Source organism: Mesoplodon mirus (genome assembly GCF_964341445.2).
Source record: "Mesoplodon mirus genome assembly, chromosome: 14".
Lineage (NCBI taxonomy): Eukaryota > Metazoa > Chordata > Mammalia > Artiodactyla > Ziphiidae > Mesoplodon > Mesoplodon mirus.
The window spans coordinates 48,558,389-48,576,643 of NC_138990.1; the positions used below are offsets into that span (position 1 = coordinate 48,558,389).

Below are 18,255 nucleotides of genomic sequence, written 5' to 3' on the forward strand. Positions count from 1 at the left end.
GGGGGTGGCGGCTTGTCATCTCCAGCTTCTGTGAAACTAGGACTCAAATCCAGGTTTTTCTGCCTCTGAGTCTCATAACTCTTTATACTTCAAATTATCAGCCCCTCCAGGTGGCTTCTGACTCCATAACCTTCTGTGAAAGTAAAACTTGACAAACTCAAACGCAAAAGCGAGCAGACATTAGATCATCAGCGGCCACTAATAATCAAAGCTGAACCTGCCAGTTAAACAATTAGCTCTGGAGATCAAACTGCAAAGAAAAGCAATGATGAAGCCATCAATCATACTCTCCCGTTTTATCTTCTAGTTAATCGATCCATCCATCAACTCCCTGATACTCTAGTGGTTATCCTCTACATTGGGTTTCCCTGGGTCCCCCAGGAGGCTGCCCACCCTGCTGCACCCCATTTTACCTGAAAGCAGGTTGTCCTCTGGCCAGTGTCTTTCCTTCTCCCCATTCCCCAGGCTAGTGATGGAGGTGGGGAGGAATGTGTGAACTGGAGTCGAAGGACTTCACACACTTGGTCTTCTGCTTTCGCAGCCACACGTAGAGAAGGTCCCAAGCATTCACCTGGGAGGACTAATCAGGCCCCATGCATCTGGTCTGTTTTTTGTCTTTTTTCCCTGTTCTTCCCCTCCTCGTAACTTTTCTCTCTCCCTTCTCCTTTTTTGTTTATTATTCCTCCCACCCCCTTTCCTTTTCCCCTGCCACCACCCTCTTAAGCTTATGACCACTTCTCTCCCATTTGTCTACCTGTTAGCTTCCAACCCCAGGGGTACCACACTCAGATTTTGCTCTGGGCAGGAGCACCTAGCCCTGGAGGAAAGTAAGGACTGAGCTTGCTAAGTCCAACACCTGCAGAACTACAGCCTCCCAGAGGGTGTGTCTTCTGATAGATAGAAAGGCACTGGATGGGCTGGCTACCTCAGAGTTCTTTGTATTCTTCTTTCTGTATCTTTCTGCTCTGTTCTGGAGCAATGCGGTGGGGTGGACAGAGGATGGGCTCTGGAGTCACCTCTGTTCAAATCCTGGCTGTGCCGTTTACTGGTTCTGTAAACTTGACTATATGTTATTTGACTTCTCTGAGCTTTAGTTTCCTCATCTGTGCCCACCTCCTTGGTTGTTCGCTTTAAATGCCTAGAAAGGCATTCAGCATAGTGAACACAGAGCAAAGTCTTGAATGTTGACTCAACCACTTATCAGCTATGTGACCTCACTATCTAACCTCCCTAAGTCCCAATTTCCTAACCTCTTCCATGGGTGGTGATAACAGGACCAAACTGGTAGCATTGTGAAGATAAACGAGATAACTCAGGGAAAGTACTTAGCACCTGGACACATAGTAAGCATGCAGTAATTGCAAATTGTATGCTCTGTTTGATGTTATATATTATTCGCACACTACCTAGTACATGGTAGGTGCTTGCTGTAGCTAGCCTCCAAGATGACACCAGGGATCCTCACCTTCTGGAATTCGTATCCTCATGTATTTTACTCCCACACTGAATCACAGCTGGTTTGTGTGACTATCGTGCAAGTGACAGTGTGTGACTTCCAGGGCCAAGTGGTAAAAACCACCTGAGCTTCCACTTCACCTTCTTGAATCACTTGCTCCAGGGGATGTCAGTCTCCAATGCCATGAGATCAGGCAAGCAGCTGTGGAGAGGCCCCCACGGAGAGGCACTGAGGCCCCCTGCGAACAGCCAGCACAAACTTGCCAGCCGTTTTAATGCACCACCTCTGAAGTGAGTCCCTGAGATGGCTGCAGGCCTGGCTGACATCTCATGGCCACACGATGGGAGACCTGGAGCCAGAACTGCCCAGCCACACCAAATTCCTGACCCATACAAACGGTATTGTTTTTTTAAGCCACTCATTTGTTCTGCAGCAATAGTTACCTAATACAGTGCTTTTTAAAAAAAGTCTCCTCTCCCAAGTGAGAAACAGCAGGTTGGCATGTCCTTCAGCAAAGCCACACAGTCTAGCATGTGACCAGCAGGGAGCGCCATTGGACCATTTTCTTATCTGGCATTTTTTTTCCCTCAAGCGGTGGGCACACCTGGGTCTGGCCAGAGGAAATGCCAGACCTCCCAGGAAACAGGCCAGCCACCTCAGGCCCCTGCTCCCCGTGGACAGAGCTGATGGCAGTCCCTGGGGAACAACCAGGCCCAAGAATCGCCTCAGAGTAGATCCCTTGCCCGTGTAGCTAGGAAGCCCAGAGAACGGCTCAGAACCCTGCTTCTCCCGCTTCACAGCTTTAAAGCAAGTTCTGGGCAGGCTTGAATACAACTCCCCAGTGGCCAGAGAAGCTCCCATTCTTGGGCTTGAGCAAAGACCCTGATCACGGGTGCTGTGGCCACGAGGCACCACTGGGGAAGGGTTTGTATGTCTTGTCCAAGTGACTCATTCGCCCATGAGAAGAAAGGGCCAAAGAGAGCCTAGCCCAAGTGACAGGCCTTGCTCCCTCTGCTGTGCTGGTGCACCGCAGTCCCCCACCCTGCCAGTGAGCACACCTCATGGTCAGCCTATGAGAAAGTCCTGCTGAAGGAGGGCAGTTGACACTGTCCTTCTTGTGCCTGAGGTTTTGGGACACCTCATCACATATTTGCAGACCCAGGCCCAGCCTCAAGGAGTGCGGGCCTGTCAGCTGGGTCTGCCCCAGCCATAGAAGAGCTGGAAACCAGGGACCAGCCAGCCAGCCAGCCTGAGAGAGGGCCCGCAAGCTGGAGACAGCTGGGGTCAGAGTGCAGCACCCTAGTTCCTGCTGGGAGGTGAGAGATGGGTCGGACAGCTAAGCACCCCTCCTTGCTCTCCTCATCCTTCAGAAAGAACAGAGAGCCCTGATGGCCCTCATCTCCTCTGAGGCTGAGACTCGGGGTATCAAAGGCTTTCCTGGTTCTTCTGCTACATCTTCCTGGCCCTGGAGAGGCAGAGCTTTGTGGGGGAGGGTAGAAAGGGCTAGAACATATCCTGGATGCTTTGCTTCATTCCTTGTTGGTGATGGAGTCAAGGTAGGGGGTGAGAGGGTGAAGATTAATGTACCAGGAGTTGACTGATCCCTGATACCTACTCCCCCTGCCCTTAGAACTGGATAGGAGGCAGAACCACGTGGGCTCCAGGGGGCTTGTGAAAATGTCAGGAAGGCACCTTTTTTCTTCTGATGTAGTGTGCTTAAGCATTTACACATTTGAGCTACATACATATAAGTAATATTATACATTGCTTTTATTTCTCCTTTTTATTGCAGGGTGTTATTTTTAATTCTTTGAAATTATGCACATAGATAGGTGTTAATAATTATGAGCTTCAACACTGTAAAGGGGCACGTGATGGTTAATTTTATGTGTCAACTTGACAGGGCTAAGGGATGCCTAGATAGCTGGTTTCTGGTTGTGTCCCTGAGGGTGTTTCTGGAAGAGATTAACGTTTGAATCAGTAGATCAGTAGTAGACTGAGTAAAGAAGATCCCTCACCAGTGTGGGTGGGCATCATCCAATCCCTTGCGGGCCTGAATAGAACAAAAAAGGCGAAGGAAGGGCAATTCCCTTTCCCTCCTTGAGCTGGGACATCGATCTTCTGTCCTCAGACATCAGAGCTCCTGGTTCTCAGGCCTTTAGACTTGGACTGAATGATACCACCAGCTGCCCTGGCTCTCCAGCTTGCAGATGGCATATCTCAGCCTCCATAATCACATGATCCAATTCCCATAACAAATCTCCTCTTGTATATCTACATATATCCTATTGGTTCTGTTTCTCTGGAGAACCTTGACTGATACAAAGCATTAAAATGGTTATAAAAGAGAGGCATTGGGTTTGATTGTGTTGAGAAGCACTGCTGTAGAGGGATTGATGATTGCCTCACCTCGTCCCTTGACAATTCAGTTCTATAAGAGGCACTCATTTCTTAGGCTCCAAAATTATGCTCTCAGTTAGCCTTATGCAGCTCTGATTAGAAAAGGTAGAGATAGTACTTTAACCTTTAGCCAGATACACATTTTGAGCCTATCCTTGTATCAGCCCCATTGTCAAGACACTGTGATAGCTGTTCCTTATTAGGTGTCTACTAGGTTTAGGTGCCTTCATTCTGCAGGTGAAATAGCTACAGCTCAGAGAGGTGAAACAACTTGCCCTAGGAAGCTCAGCTAGCAAGTAATGGAAGAGATCATCCTGCTTGATCTGAAGGCTGTGTTTATCACACCAAGCCCTGGTGCTTCTAAGAACAAACTTGCACTTGACAGGTGCTATAGGTTGCATATTTGTACCCCTCCAAAATTCATATATGAAACCTAATCCCCAATATGATGGTGTTAGGAGGTAAGGCCTTTGGGATGAGCATAGGTCATGAGGGTGGAGTCCACGTGAATGGGATTAGTGCCTTATAAAAGAGATCCCAGAGAGCTCCTTTGCCCCTTCCACCTTGTGAGGACACAGCAAGAAGACAGCCATCTATGAGCCAGAAGCAGGCTCTCGCCAGACACCAGATCTGCCGACTCCTTGATCTTGGATTTTCCAGCTTCCAGAAGTGTGAGAAATAAAATTTTATTGTTTAAGCTACCCACTCTATGGTATTCTTGTTATAGGAGCCCAGATGGACTAAGAAGACACCAGGTTCCAACTTGTTTGGGGAAGCCCCCAGTTGACAAGAAGTGTGGTTCCATAGTTATTGTTACAAACCATCCCAAAGCTGATCTTCTCCATCCTGGATGTTGCACTGGGACCCTCACCCTCGCCAGATCTCAGTCCCAGCAGTGAGAGAAAGTCCAGTCCCTGTGAAGAACTGTGATTAGATGACTGAACCTGCTCTCTGCCCAGTGAGTTGCTTTCCCTCTCCAGATATGCCACATTGTTATTGTACAAGAGCATATGTTGTAATATTTGATAGAGCTAATCATGTTCGTTCCTTTCATTTTCAGAATTTTCCTGTCACACAGCAGGCACTCAATAAGTTTAAAAAAATTATATTTAAGTATAGTTGATTTACAATGTGTTAGTTTCAAGTGTACAGCAAAGTGATTCAGTTACACATATACATATTATATATCTATTCTTTTTCAGATTCTTTTCCTCTATAGTTTATTACAGAGTATTGAGAAGAATTCCCTGTGCTATACAGTAGGTCCTTATCAGTTATCTATTTTATATATAGTAGTGTGTATATGTTAATCCCAACCTCCTAATTTATCCCTCCCCCGCACCTTTCCCCTTTGGTAACCATAAGTTTGTTTTCTAAGTCTGTGAGTCTGTTTCTGTTTTGTAAATAAGTTCATTTGTAACACTTTTTAGATTCCATATATAAGCAATATCATATGACATTTGTCTTTCTCTGACTTCACTTAGTATGATAATCTCTAGGCCCATCCACGTTGCTGCAAATGGTACTATTTCATTCCTTTTTTATGGCTGAGTAATATTGCATTGTATATATATACCACATCTTCTGTCAGTGGACATTTAGGTTGCTTCCATGTCTTGGCCATTGTAAATAGTGCTGCAGTGAGCATAAGGGTGCATGTCTCTTTTCGAATTATGGTTTTCTTCAGATATATGCCCAGGAGTGGGATTGCTGGATCATATGGTAGTTCTATTTTCACTTTTTTAAGGAACCTCCATACTGTTCTCCATAGTGGCTGTACCAGTTTACATTCCCACCAACAGTGTAGAAGTGTTCCCTTTTCTCCACACACTCTCCAGCATTTATTGTTTATAGACTTTTTTTTTCCCCTTTTTTTTGCGGTACGCGGACCTCTCACCGCTGCGGCCTCTCCTGTTGCGGAGCACAGGCTCCAGACGCGCAGGCTCAGCAGCCATGGCTCATAGGCCCAGCCGCTCCGTGGCATGTGGGATCCTCCCAGACCGGGCCAGGAACCGGGGTCCCCTTCATTGTCAGGCAGATCTCAACCACTGTGCCATCAGGGAAGCCCTGTTTATAGACTTTTTGATGATGGCCATTCTGACCGGTGTGAGGTGATAATTCATTGTAGTTTTTTTTTTTAAATAAATATATTTATTTATTTATTTATTTATTTTTGACTGTGTTGGGTCTTCATTGCTGTGCACAGGCTTTCTCTAGTTGCGACGAGTGAAGGCTACTCTTCGTTGCAGTGCAAGGGTTTCTCATTGCAGTGGCTTCTTTTGTTGCAGAGCATGGGTTCTAGGTGTGCGGGCTTCAGTAGTTGTGGCACTTGGGCTCAGTAGTTGTGGCTTGTGGGCTCTAGAGCACAGGCTCAGTAGTTGTGGCGCACAGGCTTAGTTGCTCTGCGGCATGTGGGATCTTCCTGGATCAGGGCTCAAACCCGTGTCCCCTGCATTGGCAGGCAGATTCTTAACCACTGCGCCACCAAGGAAGTCCCTCATTGTAGTTTTGATTTGCATTTCTCTAATAATTAGCGATGTTGAGCATCTTTTCATGTGAATATATATTTTTTTAATTTATTTATTCTTGGCTGCATTGGGTCTTCGTTGCTGCGTGCGGGCTTTCTCTAGTTGCGGTGAGCGGGGGCTACTCTTCGTTTTTGTGTGCGGGCTTCTCATTGCGGTGGCTTCTCTTGTTGCAGAGCATGGGCTCTAGGCATGCGGGCTTCAGTAGTTGTGGCTCGCGGGGGTCTAGAGTGCAGGCTCAGTAGTTGTGGTGCACGGACTTAGTTGCTCCGCAGCATGTGGGATCTTCCCGGACCAGGGCTCGAACCCATGTCCCCTGTGTTGGCAGGCAGGTTCTTAACCACTGTGCTACCAGGGAAACCCCAATGTGAATATTTTTATAAATGAATGCTTCAAGGATGTTATGGTCGTGGTGGCATGATAAAACTAAATAGATAAAAACAAATGGTGCCATAGGAGTATATTCATTCAACAAATAATGACTGAGCACCTGCTACATGTAAGGCATTGTGCTAAGTGCTGTGGAAGATCCTAAAGTAAGTGAGCAACAGATACCCTCCCCAGGTACCAAATGTAAAATACTTTATAAAACAACCCCTGTCTTTATCTCCACTTTCAAGGCACATAGAATGAAGTAGACACCTGCGTCGACCAGCTGGACGAGGCATATAGAAACTGAAGCTCAATACAATTCTAGGTTGTTAATTCAGGTAGAAATGCACAGCAGCATGCAAAATGGAGAGTGTTCTGAAACCATGGAGACGTTGGGGTGCTACCTTCTGCCCTAGGGAAGAAAGTGGGGAGCTGTGAGAATCAGAGTGGTAGGCTTTGAGGAGAAGCTGGACACATGTTTTTAGGAAAATGACCCAAAAAGGAGCTCCCGAGATTATCCACGTGAGGTTGATGAATGCCTCCACCCCAGGGACACTCACCTCACCTTTCCAATCCCTAGTCTCTTCAGGGTGCTCTTACCTGCAGAAGGTAAGTGCAAAGGTAATCAGCGGAGGCTCCATCAGCCCACGATGAAGAGGACCTCCAAAGAAAAATGTTTAGAAAACCATATGGGCCCCCTCTGTGTGAACAGTCTGTCAGAAATGTCTGCCTCCTTACAAAGAAACAAACTAGTCCCAACGTATCTTAATAGTTTCACGAGCTTCTGCGCAGTCAGGAAATTGATTTTCTGTTCTCTCCTGACTCCTTCTGGACAGTGGAACTCAGTTATCAAGCTTTACTTCCTGGTCTCCCAGTAACCCTATTTGGTGAAATTAGAGTTAGGAGTTTAATTCAATGTAGTACAAAGCCCATGAGATTGGCTTTATGGTTTCAAGACCTCTGCTAGGAAACAGAATCCTGCGATCTCTATTCCTCTTCCAAAAATTGACAGAAAGGTGGGGCAGGGCGGTGGAGTGGGCTGGGGTGGGGATCAGCCTGGGGGTCGGCACAGCTCTCCTGAGTTTTGTGCCCTCTCCACCCTGAACTGCTATGCTTTGAGCCCTTTCAGGGCTAGATATCTATCAGCCTATTCTGTGAAGCTTGACTGGCACCTATCTTCAAAAAAAAAAAAAGAAAGAGTGACTATTAGATTTCTTTTCCACGCTGTATAAAAATAAAGTGACGAACTGAGCCAAAACACAAATAGCTGACATTCTTCAGGCACCTCCCAAGTGGGATGCAGTTCACATGCGGCATTTAATATAATCCTACCCTCGGCCAGCTGCATGGGTACATGACCCACGTAGTTCACAGGGGCCCACTCTTAGGAGGGCCCCTGCACTTGGCTTACTGCTCTGCTGTTGTTGTCATCTTGAGATTCTTAATGTCTTCTGAGCAAGGAATGTTCATTTTGCATTGTACCCTGCAAATTATATAACCAGTTCTATCCTCACCATAACTCTGTTGTTTGGTAGGTATTGTTGATCCTAGGGAAGCCAATGTTCAGAGTGGGTTCAGAACCTCACCCAAGTTCATACAGATGGAAAATGGCAGAGCTGGGATTTGAAGCCAGGTCCCTGCTGCCAGCCCCAAATCCATGCTCTGTTGATTCAGTGGTGCTGCCCTCCTGACTTGGTTGTCTAATTCAAGTGAGCCCATCTCTCTGAATTAGGATATTAATTCTGGACACTACAGGTTAAAGTGCATTAACAGGTGGGTTTTTCCCCTTAATCATCAAGATAATTACTTTAGAACTCTAAATAGTTCTGAATGTGTAGTATTTATTTTCCGACGAAATGTTTTCCAGCTAAGTCTGCCAAATTTTGTTTTTGAAACCTAGGCAATCTTTTTATCCTCATATACTTTTAAAATGGCATTACAGATGTCAACATGAAGAACACTTGCTCTATAACAAAATTACATTTCTTTCCAAGACATAGTGATTTAATAATTAAAACAATATCTATGAAATATAAATACAAGGTATTCATAAATAAATTAAATTGGATTGTGGTTTCTAAGAGCCAATTATCATGTAAAATATCTCTGTTGGTTGAAATAATATGAGAGCAGAATATCAGTTCTGACATTCTCTATAGGCCATTGTTATAAATTGCTAGAATGGTCTAATAGGTTATGGAGTTTTATTGAGGTTTGAGATGGTCCTTAAGATATTCATTATGTGTTAGAAATTAGTTGTCTTGATTGATTTTAGTTATAATTCAATTATATGTTTACAGCATGGGAGAAGGAGGGGTGCTGTAGAACTGAGAAGAAAAGTCTGTTCTACTTATGAAATAATAGGAACTAAGACAGTGGCACCATGATTAAGAAGTTCAGACAAACCTATATTTGAATCCCAGTTTCACCACTTTCTAGCTGTGTGACCTTGAACAATTTATGTAAATTCTCAAATGTCTTCATCTATAGAAAAGGGTTGTAATGAGGAATAAATTAGATAACGCATAAAGCACAGAGCACAAAGCACTCAGCAAGCCCTAAAATAAATGCTAGTTATGATTTCTGCTACCACAAAGTGGGGATTGAAGAGTTTGGGAATACAGCCGTTTCCTACCTCAGTTATTATGCATCAACTGAAATCTTAAGGGCCATAACAATTTCTACAGCAATAACTTGAAACATTAGTGGGATAACTCAGTGGTGTGTTGGTAGGTGGCAGGGAGAGTCAGGGAGCCCGGATTTCTAGTGCTTCCTGTTTCCATGGTGTAAATACTCCATCAAGCTACCAAAGCGTTGCTGCTGAACGTGAAGTTGGGAAGAGATGCACGCAGTCACTTCTCAAGAACTGCTGTGACCTAGTTCCACGCCCACTGGGAAACCATGGGTTCCAGTTCTGGCTCTGCAGCAATCAAATTGCATGACCCTGGGCAATTCCCACCATCCCTGGGCCTCAGCTTCTTCATCTGCAGTAATACCTATCTGGCATGCCTCATAGGGTGGATGTGACAATGAAATAAATAAAGGACATGAAAAACTATTGAACCTGTGAAACAGTGGAGAGTAAATTGGCAGTAGTGTTGATGCACAGACTCCTGTAATTACAGAGGGAGCTTTGTCTGATTTTAGGGTCCCAAGACCGGCAATTCCTTTGTCTTTTGATCTGCTGCTCCGCTGGGCACTCGAGCTCCTGGTTTATTTACCTTAATCTTTTTTTTTTTCTCTTCTCTCTGACCATTTAGCTTATAATGGTTATCTGCACAATTAACATAATAAAGCAAGTTAGATAGGCTCTTTCAAGCCCTAGGGAACAAAGACTGGCTCCAGTTTCTTGAGGCCTAATGTGATCTGAGAAGGAGATTGAGAAACAGCAAAGCTGTGCCCCACCCACCCTTGGAGCTCAGGAACAAGGGTTCCTTGTCCTTCAGGACCAATGGCTGTCCTGGTGACCTGATCACCTTGTTTTCCCCTTAGTTCCCAACTCTAGTCCCCCTGACAGTCAAGAAACTCTCTCTCGGACTTCCCTGGTGGCACAGTGGTTAAGAATCCGCCTGCCAATGCGGGGGACATGGGTTCGAGCCCCGGTCTACAAAGATCCCACATGACACGGAGCAACTAAGCCAGTGTGCCACAACTACTGAGCCTGCGCTCTAGAGCCCGCGGGCCACAACCACTGAAGCCTGTGCACCTAGAGCCCGTGCTGCACAACAAGAGAAGCCACCAAAATGAGAATCCCATGCACTGCAATGAAGAGTAGCCCCCGCTTGCCCCAAGTAGAGAAAGCCCGCGGGCAGCAATGAAGACCCAATGCAGCCAAAAATAAATAAATAAATTTATAAAATAATAATATTTTTTGAAAAACCTCTCTCTCTGTTTTATCTACTCTTGATGGCCCCTCACTGTGGCCGCTTCTACTTCAACTACAATGAAAAACAGTGAGTGTCATGGTAGGAACATGAGTCAGACTTCGGGGGCCCAGATCTCAGTGCCACTGGGCACTTCCGTTGAGCTGGTTGTGTAACATTTCTGAGCTTCATTCTCTTTGAAACAGGAGGGAAGGGGGCAGGGCACAACCTTTAAAATAATGACATAGCCCGAGGACAGGACATAAACTGATTACAACCAAATAGGTCCAAGATGGCAGACAGCTGACTTCTACTAGACCTTGAGCCTGAGTATACACTCACTGTAACACATCAGCAAGCTAAATGACACACCCACAGGTGCCATGACAGTTCCAAGGCTGACCATAAAGGTCAAAAATTAGGCGGTGGCCCAATTCCTGGAAATTCCGCCCCTTCCCAAAATAGCTAGAATACTCCTTCCACTCATTAGCCTATGAAATTACCCACCCCTATAAAAACTGACAACCCCATACCCTGGTGCCGCTCTCACCTTCTGAGATGGCCCACAGTCTTGTCTGTGGAGTGTGTTTCTCTCTAAATAAATCCACTTCTTACCTATCACTTTGTCTCTCACTGAATTCTTTCTGTGACGAGCAATCAAGAACCCGAGCTTCATTAAGTCCTGAGACCAAGTGTCTGATCTAAATTAAAAGACCATGGGTTCCTGGTGGCGCAGTGGTTCAGAGTCCACCTGCCGATGCAGGGTACACGGGTTTGTGCCCCGGTCCGGGAAGATCCCACATGCCGCGGAGTGGCTGGGCCCTTGAGCCATGGCCGCTGAGCTTGCATGTCCGGAGCCTGTGCTCCGCAGCGGGAGAGGCCACAGCAGTGAGAGGCCCATGTACCGCAAAAAAAAAAAAAAAAAAAAAAGACCATGGGTTCAAGTCCCAATCTGGGTTTTGGCTGGGTTCGAGTCCTGGCGCGTGGTTTCAAGTCCCAAATCTGAGTTGCACAGTTTCATCTTCATCTGCAGAATGGAGATCATAGTGCTTACCTCATAGGGATAGTATGACATTGAAAGAGTCAGAACATGTAAAGCGTTTAGAGGACTGTCTGGCTCATCGGTCCTTGCTGACAGCCGTCCTGCTTCTACACCATCTACCTGTGGTCTCCCCATCAAGCCTGGGCTCTGATTAGGTCTCTTTGCCACAGTCCAGTGTAGTGTTTCTCATGGATGGAGAGCTCTCACAGGCCTTCTCTCTTGTCTGCCTAAATGTGGCTGTCATTGGCTACGAAGCACTTTCACAAGACACAAAACAGGGCGCATTGCTGGTGAGGAGCCTCCCGTCATCTGAGGGGGGCTGTGGCTGTGCAGACACCCTGAGTCTCTTGGCTTCTCTCCTATACAGCAAGCAGGCCTTTCTGAACATCTAAGAGGAAGAGACATCACCCATAAGCATATTCAAGAAGACATATTCTGTGGCTGGGTAAAAGAAGGTCCTAAGGATTATAATCAGAGGAAAATACAAGGAAGTTTGGTTACTTTTTCATCAGTGGATCTTTCAGAGGTTTGTCCTTGATTTGAAAATTTAGTCTTCAAAGGCTGTGCTGGTTGTCAACATTTTCTGGCTCCAACACCCTGAGTGGCCCACTCCTATCGGTAACAGCCTCTAAGGCTGCCAGTGAATCTCAGGCTGGGGTATAATAATCTCCAAGGGCTTGGTTAGTTTGATAAGAAACAGTCAGTTTCTTCATTTTCCTCAGAGGGAAAGCATTTAAGAGTGTGTTTCCAAGGTTCAGCTGCTCGTCTAATAACAATAATAATTACCTTAATGTTCTTCAATAGGGGATTAGTTAAACAAATTATGGTACATCCATGGTACATGATGCAGCCATTAAATTAAATGAAGTAGAACAATACACTGTATTTCATTAATGGTTACACAGCTCTAAAACTGTACCATGTGGGTGGCTTTGTGAGTGTTACAACTTGCGGGTGGAGATTGCTGTTAAGCATTTTGGAATTAAGGAGCAGGCCAGCTGCATCTTAAATTAAAATCAGATCCCTGGATGTGAGCTGAAATTGCATTTGTATCCTGGCCTCCTGAAAGGGGGAGAGAGAGAAGAACCCGGCATGAACAAGTTTCCTGGAACACCACTGGAAAGCAAAAGGGACGTTGTAAAGATGAGGATGAGACTGGAATTACAATTTCTGGGAGATGGCATGGTTCAGAACTGGCTGTTCCAAGTGGAGAACGATTGTGTGAGTCACTAAATGGAGGAAGTCTCTGAGACTCCCTTGCAGAATCGGAATTGGCTGGTCAGGCTAGTTCAGGACCAGCAACCTGCTTGCCCACCAGCCACTGCCTTGGGGACCAAATATCTGGGAAGCACAGGGTTGAACTGCTTTCCACTGGGAAGATGCACAGGGAGCCCTATGCTGGGGAGAAGAGGAAATGTTTAAGAAGGGGTTGGAACATGCTACAGAAAGAGGACGAGGATAAACACACCAGAGCAGGGAGATGCCGCCACCCACCCATGTGAGCATTTCCAAGGCCCCACCCAGAGCAGCGTTGGCAGGAGAGCATTTCTGGGCGGACAGGTCACCCTCACTTCTCTGAAATAAGTATATGACAGGGTAGATAGCAACTGGGATGGGTACATCAAATTCATAACCTTACAGCTGGGACTTGGGGAGCATTGACATCTCCCAAAATGATTGCAGTGTGCTTTCTGTCTGGGACCCAAAGAGCAAGGCACGAGGATTCATGCATGCCCTCCCTGAGTTCCTGGGACAGTGATATGCAGCCAAAAACGAGTAAACCACAGGGTATTGGCCCTCAATGTTACTCTGAGGTACCATTGAATGTGAGTGCCCGTGAGCTGAGGAAGAAAGAGAAGACACTCTAGCAGCCAGCAAAAAGCAGGACTAAAAAATGGCGCTCAGGTCTGATGTCCAGGCCGGTGTGGCTCCACCCTTTGAGGACAGATCCCTGATGTTCCAGGTCTCAGGGGGTGTGGATAAGCAGGTTCCCCTGCCCAGGACTCTCAAGAACTGAGTATAAGTCTCTAATTTGCTTTCCACGTGGCAAGATAAGGAGTGAGAACAATGTACTCCCATCAGTCACCTTCAGATATTTCACCATGAGATTGGAAATGGCTTTGCATTAGTTGCCTATCGCTGTGTAACAATGTGGCCCAATACTTAGTTGCTTAAGACAATAATAATTTATTATCTCTTGTGGGTACCAGGGCTCAGAAATTCAGGCCAAGCACTGTGAGGAGGGGTTGCCTCTGCTCCACCGACTCTGGGGCTTTAGCTGGAAGGAGCGAAGGCTGGGGCTGGAATGATGGGAAGGCTCATCCACTCACACAGTTGACTGTTGAGGCTGACCACAGGCTGAAGCCCTAGCTGGGCTGTTGGCCAGGAAACCAACATGTAGCCTCTTCATGTACTTTGGGCTTCCTCAGAATATGGTGTCCGGGTCCAAGAACAAGGGTTCCAAGAGAGCCACGCAGGTGCCGTGTCCTCTCTATGCCCCTAACCCTGGAAATCACACAGTATCACTTCTGTCACATTTGTTGTTGTTGTTGTTAGAAGTGAGTCACTAAGTCTAACCTGTACTCCAGGGGAGGTTTAGATTCCACCGTTTGGAGAGAGGAGTTTCAAAGAATTGGTGGACCTAGTTAAAAACCCACATAGGCCTCGTAGTTACATAGATTATGAGAAATAGGGATTGAAAGGCTGCTTGCTCCCCACACTTCCTTTTCCTTACCATAACTAAGGCGTTGAAGCTTGAGGGGACTAGGAATTGAAAGGTATCATTAAGACTTTTGCTGTCCAATCCCACTACTGGGCACATACCCTGAGAAAACCATAATTCAGAAAGAGTCATGTACCACAATGTTCACTGCAGCTCTGTTTACAATAGCCAGGACATGGAAGCAACCTAAGTGTCCATCGACAGATGAATGGATAAAGAAGATGTGGCATGTATATACAATGGAATATGACTCAGCCATAAAAAGAAATGAAATTGAGTTATTTGTAGTGAGGTGGATGGACCTAGAGTCTGTCATACAGAGTGAAGTAAGTCAGAAAGAGAAAGACAAATACTGTATGCTAACATATATATATGGAATCTAAAAAAAAAATGTTCTGAAGAACCTAAGGGCAAGACAGGAATAAACATGCCGATGTAGAGAATGGACTTGAGGACACGGGGAGGGGGAAGGGTAAGCTGGGATGAAGTGAGAGAGTAGCATGGACATATATACACTACCAAATGTAAAATAGATAGCTAGTGGGAAGCAGCCGCATAGCACAGAGAGATCAGCTCGGTGCTTCGTGACCACCTAGAGGGGTGGGATAGGGAGGGTGAGAGGGAGACGCAAGAGGGAGGAGATACGGGGATATATGTATATGTATAGCTGATTCACTCTGTTATAAAGCAGAGACTAACACACCATTGTAAAGCAATTATACTCCAATAAAGATGTTTGAAAAAAAAAGATTTTTGCTGCCATGGTGCCATTCCAACCCCAGCCTAGTATGTGAGAAGGAGGTAAAATGGACTCATTCAGCTCCAGCCAGCAGTACCCAAAGAATCCCCAGAGAGGAATTAAATATGGTCCTAAGAAGATTATCATGTAAGAAAGGGAGGTTCTAGCCTGTAAACAGGGGGCGTTAATAGGAGGCATTATTAGACATTGGACATCCTCTTGGGAAGGTCCACAAAAGAAATCAGCAGAAGGGAAGGGGAACTGGACAAAACCTATTAGCATGTGAGTAGGAATCTCTCTAATGTCATGGGTTTGACCCTGGCCTCTGCAACACGCCAGCTATTTAAATTACAACTGCCTTAACCTAGCTACTTAGCTTGTATGAGCTTGTATCAGCTGTAAAATGTGAGTGAGAGCAGCACCCATCTTGTAGGGTTTGCATGAGAACTAAATACAGGTAACCTACAGTGCCTGGCACCTGGCACACTGTCATGTTGGTTGTTGTCCTGTCACCAGCCTTTCCCCTCCCACCTCTAAAGAAGACTCAGTTTCTTCCTCTTTCTGAAGCTGAGGGGTCTTGTCTTGCCAGGGAAGTTTCTGTGAGCTTTTCCTATGTGAGAGGAGGGAAGGATCATGAGAAAGGGAAGAGGAAACAAGACTCATCGCTGAGGGAGAAGTTTTTCATGGCAATTTGAGAATGAAATGCAGGATAGTTCAGGGGTGTGAGCCAAGAGAATAGGAGAGAGAGAAAAAAAAAACAGGGTTTTCTAAGACAAATCCTTCATGTGGTTCAAAAAATATGAACATGAACTTGAGTTCGTTTTTAATTACCTTTTGGTTGTCGTGGCTATTTCTTTGATCAGGACATTGCTCAGAATCTAGACCATGTGGAGACAGTTTTGTAGGTGTTTGTTACATATTTTGAACTAAAACTAAGGCTCAGAACTATAGATACAGCTTGATTCTGTTTGTATATGTTTTTGCATAAAAAACTTCTGGAAGAAATACAAGCCACCATTAACAGTAGTTTTCTTTGGGCTGAGAGAGAGACTATTACTTATTTTGTACTCATTGGTTCTACTTTTTCTTTAACGTGGGCAGATATCACTTTCTGGATCTACTTGACACAAATTAGGTGTTTGTTTTTGTTTTTATAAATAACCATTTATTAAATACCCATTAAATATCTGTGTTAGAAGTTTTATATGTGTTATATCTGATCCTCATAACAACTTTACAAGATCGATTCCATTATTTCCTGTTTTATAGATGAGAAAATTAAAGCTTGAAAGATGAAGTGAATGTTTTAGTTAGGAGATATACACACACACACACACACACACATGTATATGTATATATATAGAGAGAGCCAGAGAGAGAAGTTTTGGCTCACTTGATTGTGGGGCTGGCAAGTCCAAAGTCCATAGGACAGGCTAGCAGGCTGTCAGCCCGGGTAAGAGTTCATGCTGCAATCTTGAGTCTGAATTCAGCAGGGCAGCAGGCTGGAAACTCAGACAGGGTTTCTATGTTGCAGTTTTGGGGATAATTTCTTCTGGAAACCTCAGTCTTTGCACTTGAGGCCTTCAACTAATTGAATGATATGTTTATATTAAGTTGAGTAGTGATCACACAGGTATATTCATAAGCAAAAATTCACTAAAGGGGCTTCCCTGGTGGCGCAGTGGTTGAGAGTTCACCTGCCGATGCAGGGGACACGGGTTCGTGCCCCGGTCCGGAAAGATCCCACATGCCGCAGAGCGGCTGGGCCCGTGAGCCATGGCCACTGAGCCTGCGCATCTGGAGCCTGTGCTCCACAATGGGAGAGGTCAAAACAGAGGCCCACGTACCGCAAAAAAAAAAAAAAAAAAATCACTAAGATTTTTGCATTTTACTATATGTATGTTATAACTCAATAAGAAAAGGAAAAAAAATATTGAGCAAAATGTCACTTTTTTTTAACAAGTGCAAGGAGATGATTCTCACGAGAGTTGGGACACTGCTGCCTTTAGGGAGGAGTGAAGGATTGTTACCAGAAAGGACAGGAGGGGGTAATATTCTGAAGTGCAGGTAATATTGTTTCTTGACCTGGAAGTGGTCGCACAGATGGTCGTTTATTCATGAAAGTCTTCATAACATTTTTGTTTCATATACTCTTATGTACTGGCTATGTTTTACAACTTTAAAAAAGTTTTCAACAATCAATTTAGTTGTTGCTCTCTTTTATTTATTTATTTATTTATTTATGGCTGTGTTGGGTCTTCGTTGCTGCGTGCGAGCTTTCTCTAGTTGCAGCGAGCGGGGGCTGCTCTTCGGTGCGTTGCGCGGGCTTCTCACTGCAGTGGCTTCTCTTGTTGCAGAGCATGGGCTCTAGGCATGCAGGCTTCAGTAGTTGCGGCACACGGGCTTAGTTGCTCTGCGGCATGTGGGATCTTCCCGGACCAGGGCTTGAACCCGTGCCCCCTGCGTTTGCAGGCAGATTCTTAACTACTGTGCCACCAGGGAAGCCCCAGTTGTTGCTCTTTTGATGCAACCGAAGACTGGAGATGCTGGGAAGGACCCCCCCCACACCAGGCAGAGCGGCTTCAGCTTGGAGGGCCAGCTCCCGGTCAGGCTCTGCTGCCCCTCCCTGCAAGGACCACCTCCTTCACCTGCCTCTCAGCCCATTTAGGGCTCCTGGGAATTGCCCCTCCCTCATTTCAGGGCTCCTTATCTAGAGGAGACACATCTCATTGTGGAAGATTTGTTCTGTTTCACTTAAGAAACAGCATTTTCTTCCCTTGTCTGATGTGTTGATTAGATTTCAGACGAGATTAGCAGGGTTGATGGCATTAAGTTAAAAAGTCATCTCCTTTGGAAACAGCCCAGGAAGTCTGGATTCCATTTTTAAAAGCGTTGGATCCCATTAAGATGAAATATTGAGAACCGTGTGGATTCCGATTCAATGGGAGAAGTCAGAACTCCAAGTACCGGCAGGCCCATGTGGACGCCTCAGGGGCAGGGGGAGGAGGGTGGGAAATGAGGACAACATAATTTGTCAGTAAGATCAGAGAATTCTCGGCAGCTCTCTTCCTCAAGTGATCAACAAATCACATATGGCCCATCTGCCAGGGAATGGCTGAATAAATTACAGTACACT

The 18,255-nt window shown here is 45.6% G+C and overlaps 1 long non-coding RNA gene across 1 annotated transcript in view; it reads left to right on the forward strand.

The window, feature by feature from the left end:
- Positions 1–18,255, forward strand: part of LOC309815799 — a 29,438-nt gene that overhangs the window by 3,020 nt on the left and 8,163 nt on the right. Inside the window, exon 2 of the long non-coding RNA XR_014295935.1 lies at positions 4,584–4,814. This is a non-coding gene — a long non-coding RNA (uncharacterized lncRNA). The remainder of the gene's footprint in view (positions 1–4,583; positions 4,815–18,255) is intronic.